Source organism: Hyla sarda, chromosome 5 (assembly GCF_029499605.1).
Source record: "Hyla sarda isolate aHylSar1 chromosome 5, aHylSar1.hap1, whole genome shotgun sequence".
NCBI lineage: Eukaryota > Metazoa > Chordata > Amphibia > Anura > Hylidae > Hyla > Hyla sarda.
In genome coordinates this window covers 263,853,079-263,865,233 of record NC_079193.1, presented here as the reverse complement: position 1 = coordinate 263,865,233, position 12,155 = coordinate 263,853,079, and the positions used below count along the sequence as shown (strand labels likewise).

At 44.1% G+C, this 12,155-nt stretch overlaps 1 protein-coding gene across 4 annotated transcripts in view; it reads right to left on the bottom strand.

Moving 5' to 3' along the window:
• Nucleotides 1-11,533, bottom strand: part of LPIN2 (lipin 2) — a 99,142-nt gene extending 87,609 nt beyond the window's left edge. Inside the window, exon 1 of one of the 4 annotated variants that reach the window (XM_056521650.1) lies at nt 11,360-11,533. The gene's annotated coding sequence lies outside the window, so the exon portion shown is untranslated. Of the gene's footprint in view, nt 1-8,450; nt 8,470-10,914; nt 10,935-11,076; nt 11,217-11,359 lie in introns of those variants that run through there. The other 3 variants (XM_056521651.1, XM_056521652.1, XM_056521653.1) reach the window with 3 other exon arrangements.
• Nucleotides 11,534-12,155: the final 622 nt, after the last annotated feature.

Sequence of the window (12,155 nt, the reverse complement as noted above, 5' to 3'; positions counted from 1 at the left end):
GGGTACTCCGCCCCTAGACATCTTATCCCCGATCCAAAGGAAAGGGGAAAAGATGTCTGATCGTGGGGGTCCCATCACTGGGGATCTCCCTGCTGCACCCGGCATTCATTTAGAGCGTCGGAGGCTCGTCACATCACGCCCCCTACCATAGATTTGCATTGAGGTGTCCACCGGCCGTGACCGTGACGTCATGAGCCTGTGCCCCGCAACCCCAGTCATCCAGCATGGAGCGACGTTCGCTCAATGCACAGGATGTTTAGAGTGCCACAGCTGAGATCATGAGGGTCTCCAGTGGCGGGACCCCCCGCGATCAAACATCTTATCCCCCTTTGGATAGGGGATAAGATGTCTAGGGGCGGAATACCCCTTTAATCATTATGAATAAGGGGCCTGGCTGATCAGTAGACCTTAGAGGCACTTTTGGTGCTGGGCTGTAGTACCAGATACAGCCACATGGAGCAGCACTGTGGTCAGTGTTACATTGAAGAATGATCCGGCCCACATCAGTAGGGACACTGGGGTAGATCACACACTTGTGTGATAATGAAATCCACCAGACCTGAACTGGACACATGCTGTAAAAATAAACGCAACTTCCTCTACCTTGTGTATAGCAGATAAGAGGGCTACTTCCACATATATATATATATATATATATATATATATAATTTTTTTTTCTTCTTATTTTTGACAAAGCTTCAGTTTTAAATAGACACAATGGGGGGGAATTTATCATCGGTTTTACCTTGGTATCCTGGCCTATAAACACTGTACCTGCTGTCCCAAATAGGTCATACTGTATAAGGCTGTGTTTCCCAACCAGGGTGCCTCCAGATGTTGCAAAACTACAACTCCCAGAATGCCTGGACTGCCAAAGGCTGTCCAGGCATGCTGGGAGTTGTAGTTTTGCAACACCTGGAGGCACCCTGGTTGGGAAAGACTGGTATAAGGATATCCCATACAGATACGTGATGCACTGACCACAATCATATCACCTCTGAAAGACGAAGGGAATAATAAAAATATGACCTGTTGGGGGTACTTGAGGACCACACTTGGAAAAACAATGCTCTACAGCAGTGTTTTCCAACCAGGGTGCCTCCAGCTGTTGCAAAACTACAACTCCCAGCATGCCTGGACAGCCGAAGGCTGTCCAGGCATGCTGGGAGTTGTAGTTTTGCAACAGCTGGAGGCACCCTGGTTGGAAAACATTGCTGTAGAGGAACAAAACAACCTTACAGAAAATCTTGTGAAATAAGACACACAGTCTCACTACACAATTGCAGTCCTAGGAGGAAAACAAACAAAACCATCTGACCTGACCATCCACAACCAGAATAAGGAACTAACACTGTCTATGTGTAACAACAGTAGGTGGGGAAAGTGGTTTGACATTTAGGGTAAAGACATACAGAGCAGCAATGCTTGAGATCCTTTGTGCACATTTGTATTACAGAGGCCATGTGGATGGGGTATAAACCAATAATTTCCGCACAGAAATCGACCTGAAGTGAGGATTCTTATATCAGCGGTACTGCAATATCCAGTATTCATGTATCCAAAAACTGGATTTAAATAAATCACCCCAAGAAACATACATCACTCTAATAGTGTGTTATGAAAAATTGTACCGGCTTAAAGGGGTACTCCACGTAAATTACTTCTATTAAAATCTTAATCCTTCCAGTACTTAGCAGCTGCTGTATGCTTCACAAGACGTTCTTTTCCCCTCTTTTAATTTCTTTTCAGTCTGACCACAGTGCTCTCTGCCGACACCTCTGTCCGTGTCAGGAACTGTCCAGAGCAGGATAGGTTTGCTATGGGGATTTGCTCTTAGTCTGGACAGTTCCTGACATGGACAGAGGTGTCAGCAGAGAGCAATGTGGTCAGACAGAAAGGAAATTCAAAAAGAAAAAGAACTTCCTGTGGAGAATATAGCAGCTGATAAGTACTAGAAGGATTAAGATTTTTTAATAAAAAGTAGTTTACAAATTTGTTTAACTTTCTGGCACCAGTTTATAAAAAAAAATAATAATAAATAAATAAAAATAAATAAAAGTTTCCTTTCCTTTAAAGGGTGCTTTTGTGTTATTCACCCCTGGCAGAAAGTTATGTAATCCTCTCATTTGTCCCAGAATGCATTGCTTTTTCTCAGCTGTCCATCACAGGCCTCACACCCTGCCTACTCTGCTCCTACAGCACTCCTGCCAGTTCCTTTGTCTCAAGCCGTTTCAAAACATTTCAGTACACAGCAGACTATTTATTGGCAGTCAGTAAATTTGAAGAAACTGCTGCATTCATTCCGTCAGCTCCTCTGCCTGTGGGAGTGTTCAGCTCAAGGCAACATTCTGTAAAACACACTTCATTCTTCCGTAAATGCCCCAATATAGATGTATATGTGTATATGACAAGGAGATGGTGATGTAGGCAGTAGGGTCTGGTAAGAGGTGGCGACATCACATCTAACCAGCCCAGGGAAAACACCACACTCCTGGCAATGACAGGACTACACAACTTCTTGTAAGGGTGCATTCACACGCCCATCTGTCCCCGCTTTTTTTTTATTCCTGTTTCAGTTCCGTTCTTTCAGACTGAAAACGGATTTACAAAAATCCCATTTATGTTCATGGGATTTTTTCACAATCCGTTTCATCTGTTTGTACCCATCTGCCAATCATTTCCGTTTTTTTTTTTTAACGGCAGAAAAAACGGAACATGCTGCATTTTTTTCTTCCGTCAAAAGAAAGGAAGAGAAAACGGATACAGTAAATTTAACATTGAAGTCTATGTAAAACAGATGAGCCTTTAATGTCATCCATTTGCATCCGTTTTTTTCAATCCTTTTTTTGATCTATTTTTACTTTTGAGCATGCTCAGAACAAAAAAAAAATATATATATATATTTTGGTTTATTAACTGAACAATAACAGATACAAACGGATAACATGCCTTTGCATTAGTTACTGTTTTTTTTTAAAGTCCGTTTTGTTTTTTTATGGGAGAAGAACGGGACGGGTCTTGATGGCCGTGTGAACGCAGCCTTTGTGGTGAATTAAACAAAATCATGCTGAAGTCAGTACAATTTGGGATAACACTATATAGGAAGTTATACATCTTGGGGTAAAAGTTTAACTTAAATAGAATTTTCTCATACCGGATTTGGCTGTGTCACAGTATCTGACCGATACCCCAGCAACAAGAAGGTGATAAATAAAATGGCAAGCCAGAATTTCCTGCTTTGTTACAGATAGAGGCTACCAATGCTGTTCTATATCCCCAGCCCATTGTAGTGAGCCAGTGTTGCTTTATAGGGCTTAACAGAGCCCACAGGATAGAATGGCTGCAGCCAAGGAGCTTTCCCGACACTTTCCTTGCAAAACAAAATGGGTATAATCGCAGTTGGTAGAAGAGAAACCCATTCATCTGACCTGATCCTGCTCCAGAGTGATCCTGCCAGACTCGGCCCTCCTGTGCCAGCATGTGGTAAAGACCTTGGCTGCCACTCTAGGACTGTGAAGGATTTGGCACCACGGGCACAGCACTAATTAAATTAAATCCCAGTCACATTGTACATTTATTATAATGGGAAGAATGTGTATAATACCCGCTATCAGAGAACCTACCAAACGTCTTCTCTATTCACTACAACAGTGTTTCCCAAACAGGGTGCCTCCAGCTGTTGCATAACTTGGCTTGTGAATCTTCCCCAGCCTTCGGCTGTCCGGGTATGCTGGGAGTTGTAGTTTTGCAACAGCTGGAGGCACCCTGGTTGGGAAACACTGCACTACAATGTAACCTACGTGGTAAGACATCACAGCGGCAAGACACAAAGGAAATGGGGGAAGATTTACAAGCCAATTCTACAGCCACCTAAGTTCTGTCCATTACACGCAGAGGTCCAGGCATTCCAGATATTCTATGTTTTGTGTGAACCCAGCCTGAGGAACACTATGGCAGCATACAGACTCCTACAGTGATTCACAGGACTATGTGCTGTGTGCCTAAGGTTTATACACTGCTGAAAAAATAAAGGGAACACTAAGATAACACATGCTAGATCTGAATGAATGAACTAATCGTATGAAATACTTTCGTCTTCACATTGAATGTGCTGACAAGAAAACCACACAAAAATTATCAAAGGAAATCTAATGTATCAACCCATGGAGGTCTGGATATGGAGTCACACTCAAAATCAAAGTGGAAAACCACACTACAGGCTGATCCAACTTTATGTAATGTCCTCAAAACAAGTCACAATGAGGCTCAGTAGTGTGTGTGGCCTCCACGGGCCCGTATGACCTCCCTACAATGCCTGGGCATGCTCCTGATGAGGGGGCGGATGGTCTCCTGAGGGATGTCCCAGACCTGGACTAAAGCATCCGCCAACTCCTGGACAGTCTGTGGTGCAACATGGTGTTGTTGGATGGAGCGAGACATGAAGTCCCAGATGTGCTCAATCGGATTCAGGTCTGGGGAACGGGCGGGCCAGTCCATAGCATCAATGCCTTCCTCTTACAGTAACTGCTGACACTCCAGCCACATGAGGTCTGGTATTGTCTTGTATTAGGAGGAACCCAGGGCCAACCGCACAAGCATATGGTCTCACAAGGGGTCTGAGGATCTCATCTCGGTGCCTAATGGCAGTCAGGCTAACTCTGGCAAGCACATGGTTGTGTTGTTTAAAGGGGTACTCTGGTGGAAAACTTTTTTATTTTTATTATTTTTTTATCAACTGGTGCCAGAAAGTTAAAAACAGATTTATAAATTACTTCTATTAAAAATGTTTTAATCCTTCCAGTACTTATTAGCTGCTGAATACTACAGAGGAAAATTATTTTCATTTTGGAACCCAGAGCTCTCTGCTGACACCTCTGTCCATTTTAAGAACTGTCTGAGTAGGAGAAATCCCCATAGTTCCTATAATGGACAGAGATGTCAGCAGAGAGCACTGTGGTCATGATGTCAGCAGAGAGCTCTGGGTTCCAAAAAGAAAAGAATTTCCTCTGTAGTATTCAGCAGTTAATAAGTACTGGAAGGATTAAGATTTTTTTTTAATAGAAGTAATTTACAAATTTGTTTAACTTTCTGTCACTAGTTGATAAAAAAAATTAAAATAAAAAATATGTTTTCCACCGGAGTACCCCTTTAAGTGTTCCCTTTATTTTTTTGGGCAGTGTATTTGTCCTGTATAGTATTCCGGATGACGTGCTCATTCACTCCTACAGCCAGCCATTACACTGCAGGGAGGGTTTTCAGTCCTATGCAAACAAAATGTATTAACTGAATACATGAAACATTTTCTAATATACATTAGGTTTCCAGGCTTCAAGTTATTTTTGTGTATTGTCAGTGAATGGGAACACTCAATGGGGAACACGTACAGATCTGGGCCTGTTCTTTGGGTACGGTCACATATACAGCAGCAAACTGGCTTAACAACATATCCCACAATATAGCTACTCCAGATATTCCAATATTTATTTCAGTGGACTAAACATTGTCTAAAAGTGACTGTTTGGTTTATTGCTTTTTTTTTTTTTTTTTTTTTTTGCGCCGAGGCTCAAAAGTTTAGATTTGAACCAGTCACTTTTTAGACAAGATTCAGTCCAATGGAATCAATAGATCCAGAATGGGTACATTGTGGTATACACTGGCATACCATTTGGCAAGTTTGCTGATGCATGGCACCACGAACAGGTAGATAGATGAGATAATGCTCTGTGAGCTAAACAACGTGGACCACAGAACACTACTGCTGAGATAATGGTACGTGCATCTCAGGCTTTGTTCACATTACAATTTGTGCATCCGAGGCAGGAATGCGCCGAAAAATTGTCAAAATGACATGTAGACGTCTCGGTGCTTGGACAGGGACGGGTCCCATTAAATGGGTACTTCGGTGGAACATTTTTCTTAAATCAACTGGTGCCAGAAAGTTATACAGATTTGTAAATTACTTCTATTTAAAAATCTTAATCCTTCCAGAACTTATCAGCTGTTGCATGCTACAGAGGAAGTTCTTTTCTTTTTAAATTTCCTTTCTGTCTGATCACAGTGCTTTCTGCTGACATCTCTGTCCATGTCAGGAACTGTCCAGAGTAGGAGCAAATGCTAATAGCAAACCTCTCCTGCTCGGGACAGTTCCTGAGACAGACAGAGGTGTCAGCAGAGAGCACTGAGGGCCAGACTGAAAAGAAATTTTAAAAGAAAAGAACTTCCTCTGTAGTATACAGCAGCTGATAAGTACTGGAAGGGTTAAGATTTTTAAATAGAAGTCATTTACAAATCTGTATAACTTTCTGGTACCAGTTGATTAAAAAAATAATAATAATAATTTCACCTAAGTACCCCTTTAAGGCCTCGTTCACATCGCTGTTGGACTCTGCTATTTGGAGTTCAGTCGGCAATCTGGCCAGAAAGACTGGAGTTTAGCAGAGAAAAAAAATAGTGCAAGTTCTATTTATTTTTTTCTCCGCTAAAGTCCTGTAAAAATTACCGGGTAACCGACAGACCCCATGAAAGTGAATGGGGTCCGTCATGAACCGGTAGTAGCCGTTTGCATCTGAGCCGATCGGACCCTTAATGGGTCGGATGCAAATGGCCGTGTGAGCCTAGCCTAAGTTCAATGGCCCGAGTGTAGTCAGCTAGTGACTACATTCAGGTCATTTTCCGAATGCATCCAAGTCATATCCCTGCCTCAGGGGCATATATTGTGAAGCTAACCTTAGCAGAGAACAGGTTAAATATTTGCAGCAGTGTTTTTCAAACAGTGTGTCTCCAGCTGTTGCAAAACTACAACTCCCAGCATGTCCGGACAGCCTTGTAGTTTTGCAACAGCTGGAGACACACTGTTTGGAAAATAATGGTACACAGGGATGTTCTCAATCTCTAACAAACATTAGGGCAATGGTGATGGAGTGAAACAGACATCAGACTAGAAGGTTTCCATGTATCCAACCACCAAGCTGGACTTACATAACACTGGAGATCCCCTCTAGTTCCTTATTTATTACTTCTGGAATCACAGTCTCTTAAGACTACCAGCGCCCGCTGCTCCATGGGCACAGTACACAAGGGCATAAATGGCAGACAGAATTCTGTTGACATACCCAGACAGCAACAGGGATTGAACCAGAGCTTTGAAGAGGTACTCCGCTGAACAAAATATGTTTTTAAATCAACTGGCGCCAGAAAGTTACACAGATTTGTAAATTACTTCTGTTAAAAAAAATCTTAATCCTTCCAGTACGTATCAGCTGCTGTATACTCCACAGGACGTTATTTTCTTTTATTAATTTATTTTCAGTCTGATCACAATGCTCTCTGCTGACACCTCTGTCCATGTCAGGAACTGTCCAACAACTGAGCAAATCCCCATAGCAAACCTCTCCTGCTCTGGACAGTTCCTGACATGGACAGAGGTGTCAGCAGAGAGCACTGTAGTCAGACAGAAAAGAGATTCACACTGAGGAATAGGAGAGGAATCCTCGCGTAAAAATTCCGTTGCAGAATTTACTTTTTTTTTCCCGCACGGAATTCCGTGCGGAATATAGGAGGAAACAGTTTTTTGTTTTTTTTGCTGGACTACAACCACCAATTGGAATTTCCCTTTTTATTTTATTTTTTTTCGTGCAGAATTTTTACCATTGACCTCAATGGACTTCTTCTCACGTATTTCGCAAGAAGAATGAACATGTACTTTCTTCTAGCGGAACGGAATTCCATGGCGGAATTTATGCAGTGTGAACAGCGCAGAGTAAAATACATTGAAGTCAATGGCAAAGCAGATGTTAATTATTTCTAAGCGGAGAATTCAAGAGGAATTACTCGAGTAAATTCCTCTTGAATTACTGAATGCGAACGCACACTATAAAAGAAAAGAACTTCCTGTGGAGCATGCAGCAGCTGATAAGTACTGGAAGGATTAAGATTTTTTAACAGAAGTCATTTACAAATCTGTTTAAAATGTTTTCCAGTGGAGTACCCCTTTTAAAGAGGAGAATTAACACCTGATGAAGACACAACCTTTATGTTCTACTGGATAAATACAGAACCTATAGAGAAAAACCTTTATGTAACAGACAGCACATTGACTGGAATGACGGCCCTGGCACATTAGGACTCCCTGTGTGTATGATGCCCAAGATTGACAAAAGATCATTACATCCCTATAGATGACATGATTGCGGCCTAAAGGTATCCAACAGCATGCCTATGTGATGCCACGTAACTGCATCCCTAATCCATTAGACAGGTCACTATTTCCTATTGTTTAAAAGGGACTCCCATATGTACCACCTGCACGCCCCTGTACAGCCTTGTAGTGCGGATGACACTAATAAAATTCACTTAAAAAGGGTACGCCGCTGGAATATATATTTTAAATCAACTGGTACCAGAAAGTTAAACAGATTTGTAAATTAAAGGAATGTGGATACCGCTCTCACCAGCGCCGGACACCTCTTACACCTGTGCTGCGGACTGTCGGCACCGCCTCTGGCAACTCCTTATGCTAGAAAGAACTCCGTTCGGCACCAAGGTATGAGGTAAAAAAGGCTTGTCTTTATTTATTCCACTGCAGGATACATACAGATAAAGATGTCTGACTCGTTTCGCCCTTTACAGGGCTTAATCTGTAATTTGTAAATTACTTCTATTAAAAAATCTTAATCCTTCCAGTACTTATCAGATGCTGTATGCTCCAGAGAAAGTTGAGTTGTTCTTTTCTGTCTGACGACTTTGTCCATTTTAGGAACTGTCCAGAGTAGGAGCAAAGCCCCATAGCAAACCTGTCCTGCTCTGGACAGTTCCTAAAACGTCAGAAGAGGGCACTGTGGTCAGACAGAAAAGAAATTCAAAAGAAAAGAACTTCCTGTGGAGCATACAGCAGCTGATTAGTACTGGAAGGATTAAGATTTTTTAATAGAAGTAATTTACAAGTCTGTTTGACTTTCTGGCACCAGTTGATAAAAAAAAAAAAAGTTTTCCAGTGGAGTACCCCTTTAATGTGCCTCGCTCCATGTGTTCTGGAGATGCTTTTGATCCTGCTTGGTGCATTCCCATGCCCGGGATGAACCGTGACATCCGGTAGGCATCTTCATTGTGACGCCTCCTCCAATGTGCTGAGCCTTCTCCACTCCACGGGAGGAGGCATCACAATGAAGATGGATGTCATAGTTTATCGCCTCGTACACCAAGAACGATCATTAATACAGTGGTCCCTCAACATACGATGGTAATTCGTTCCAAACGACCCAACATTTGTCGAATCCATCGTATGTTGAGGGATCTGTGCAATGTAAAGTATAGGAAGTTATACTCACCTGTCCCCGCCGCTCCAGACCAGGTCCTCACCGCTCCCGATCCTGTCCCAGGGGCTCCCGATGCTGTCCCGCTGCTCCGGTGTCTTCTTCGCGATCCTCCGGCTTCTTCCGCATCTTCTGCAGGGTCCGGGCCTCGCTTTCTGGTGACGTTATTACGCTGCTGTGCCGGAGCGGCGTGCGTAGTGACGTAATAACGACGCCGGAAAGCGAGGCCCGGACCCTGGAGAAGATGCGCAAGACACCAGAGGATCGCGAAGTGGACCCGGAGCAGCGGGAATAGGTGAGCGAACCTGACAGGGATGCTTAAACTGCTATCCGACAGCAGCTTAAGCATTTGGCGCTGTCGGATAACAGTTAATGCAATGGCCCCGACATATAAAAGCATCGTATGTCGATTTTATCATATGTCGGGGCCATCGCAGGTCGGGGGGTTACTGTATAACTAGGGAGTACCGAAGATTGGTGACACAGGTAAGTACCATTTTCATTAGCGTGGCCTGCACTACAAGTCTGTACCAACAGGTAAGTGCGGGTGACAAATGACAGATTCTCTTTAAAGGGCACCTAGAGTTCTAAAAACTTTTCGGTCATATCACAGTGATGTGGTTATTATTATTGTCAAATTAGTGGGGTCTGTGTGCCGAGACCACAACCAATGGGCAAAAACCCTCCACTCGGCGGCAAGAAGTCTCCGCCTTCTGGGCACTTTTGAGAGTGGTGCCCGGGACACTACAACATGGTTTGCCCTCTAGTCATGCAATCTCCTGCAGGCTGCATGCTGAGAGTTGTAGTTGTTTGGAGAACACAGGCTTACAATGTGACAGGGGCCATCTCCTGGAGAATCTACCATTACTTTAAAGGGGTAATCCAGTGGAAAACATTTTTTTTTTTTAATCAACTGGTGGCAGAAAGTTAAACAGATTTGTAAATTACTTCTATACAAAAAATCTTAATCCTTCCAGTACTTATCAGCTGCTGTATGCTCCAGAGGAAGTTGTGTAGTTCTTTCCAGTCTGACCACAGTGCTCTCTGCTGACACCTCTGTCAGTGTCAGGAACTGTCCAGAGCAGGAGAAAATCCCCATAGAAAACCTATCCTGCTCCAGACAGTTCCTGACATGGACAGAGGTGTCAGCAGAGAGCACTGTGGTCAGACTGGAAAGAACTCCAGAAAGAAATACATACAGCAGTCCCTACTGACTTCAATGGGGCTTGCGGCGGATTTTCCGCAGCGTAAATTCCTCCGTGGAAAGTCTGCTGCGGACAGCCGAGAAGAGCCCACCCACTTTCAAATGCGCAGCGAAAAACCGGCAAAAATCAAAGAGCGTGTGAACGCACCCTAAAGCGGTTATCTTCAACCTGCGAACCTCCAGATGTTGCAAAACTACAACACCCAGCATGCCAGGACAGCCAACGGCTGTCCGGGCATGCTGGGAGTTGTAGTTTTGAAACATCTGGAGGTCCGCAGGTTGATAAAAGGGATCCTAGTGTACAATCTGTACTGGGGAATCGTCGCTCACATAATTCCCTTATAAAAAGAACAGTAAAATAAAATTTCACATAAATAAAAGTAAACAAAACGGTTTTACCAGGATCAGAACCTCTCAGGGAATTGTGTTGTCACTTCCCACATCTGGTAGGACTACAACCCCCATCAGATCATCGCCACACAGACAGTGCCATACAGACCAGCCGCCACGACTAATCCCAATGGGCAGGATAATAATGGCCTCACACCAATATGTGCCAACCTAAAGAAAGAGACAGTCCCCACACCAGCAGCTGTCGGTGCCATCCAGGGGTGAGATGCCAGATGTACTTTGCCCTGATCTTCATAGAGGGTGCCAAGGGGCATGTACAGTGAGCCCAGCCTTATCAGCCATCATCACCTGTATACAACCCCCCAGCAGGACCCTATGCCTGGCAATGTGACAGTGCCCGCTGCTCTACTATGCCCATAGGAATGACGCTATGAGCAGGCGCAGTCACAGTACCAGTCTGCTGCCACCACAGCACACGCCGGTGACCTCTCACCTAGTCACACGTCTCTTCGGGACGGACAGGCTTCCGCAGCGCTCGGTGAATGAACGGGACGTGCTCGCAGTCTCCCCGCTTCCTCCTCACACCCGGTATCCTCAGCCCGGAGCTGCCTTATTACCGAGGAGCAGCCGTGATCCAGGACTGGAGGGGGCGGGGCAGCCGCTGAATGACATCAAGGCCACGCCCCTTCTACTTGTGCCCGGGGAGCCTGCCCCCTCCTTACGTGCTCACACAGAAGCCGGGGGAGGGGGGAAGTTGGCTGACGGAGCTGCGGTGACGTCACACGTCAGGTGTCGGACGGTTATTTCTGTGAAATAAAGAGACGACTATTTTAGGAGAAGGCGGGGCCTAATGTAACCAGAGCGGGCAGGAAAGGGAGCAGTCGCCCATAGCAACCAATCAGAATTTAGCTGTAATTAACCTGGGTCAGTTGTGAAATGTCACACGTGAGCTGATTGGTTGATGAGGGCAGTGACGTTTGCAGTGATGTCAGTCATATATATATATATATATATATATATATATATATATATATATATATGTATAGAGCAGTGTTTCTCAACCAGTGTGCCTCCAGCTGTTGCAGATATATGGGGAGATTTATCAAAACCTGTGCAGAGGAAAAGTTGTCCAGTTGCCCATAGCAACCAATCAGATCGCTTCTTTCATTTTCCACAGGGCTTCATGAAAATGAAAGAAGCAAGCTGATTGGTTGCTATGGGCAACTGGGTAAGTTTTCCTCTGCGCAGGTTTTGATAAATCTCCCCCATAGAGCATTGGACCCCGGCAG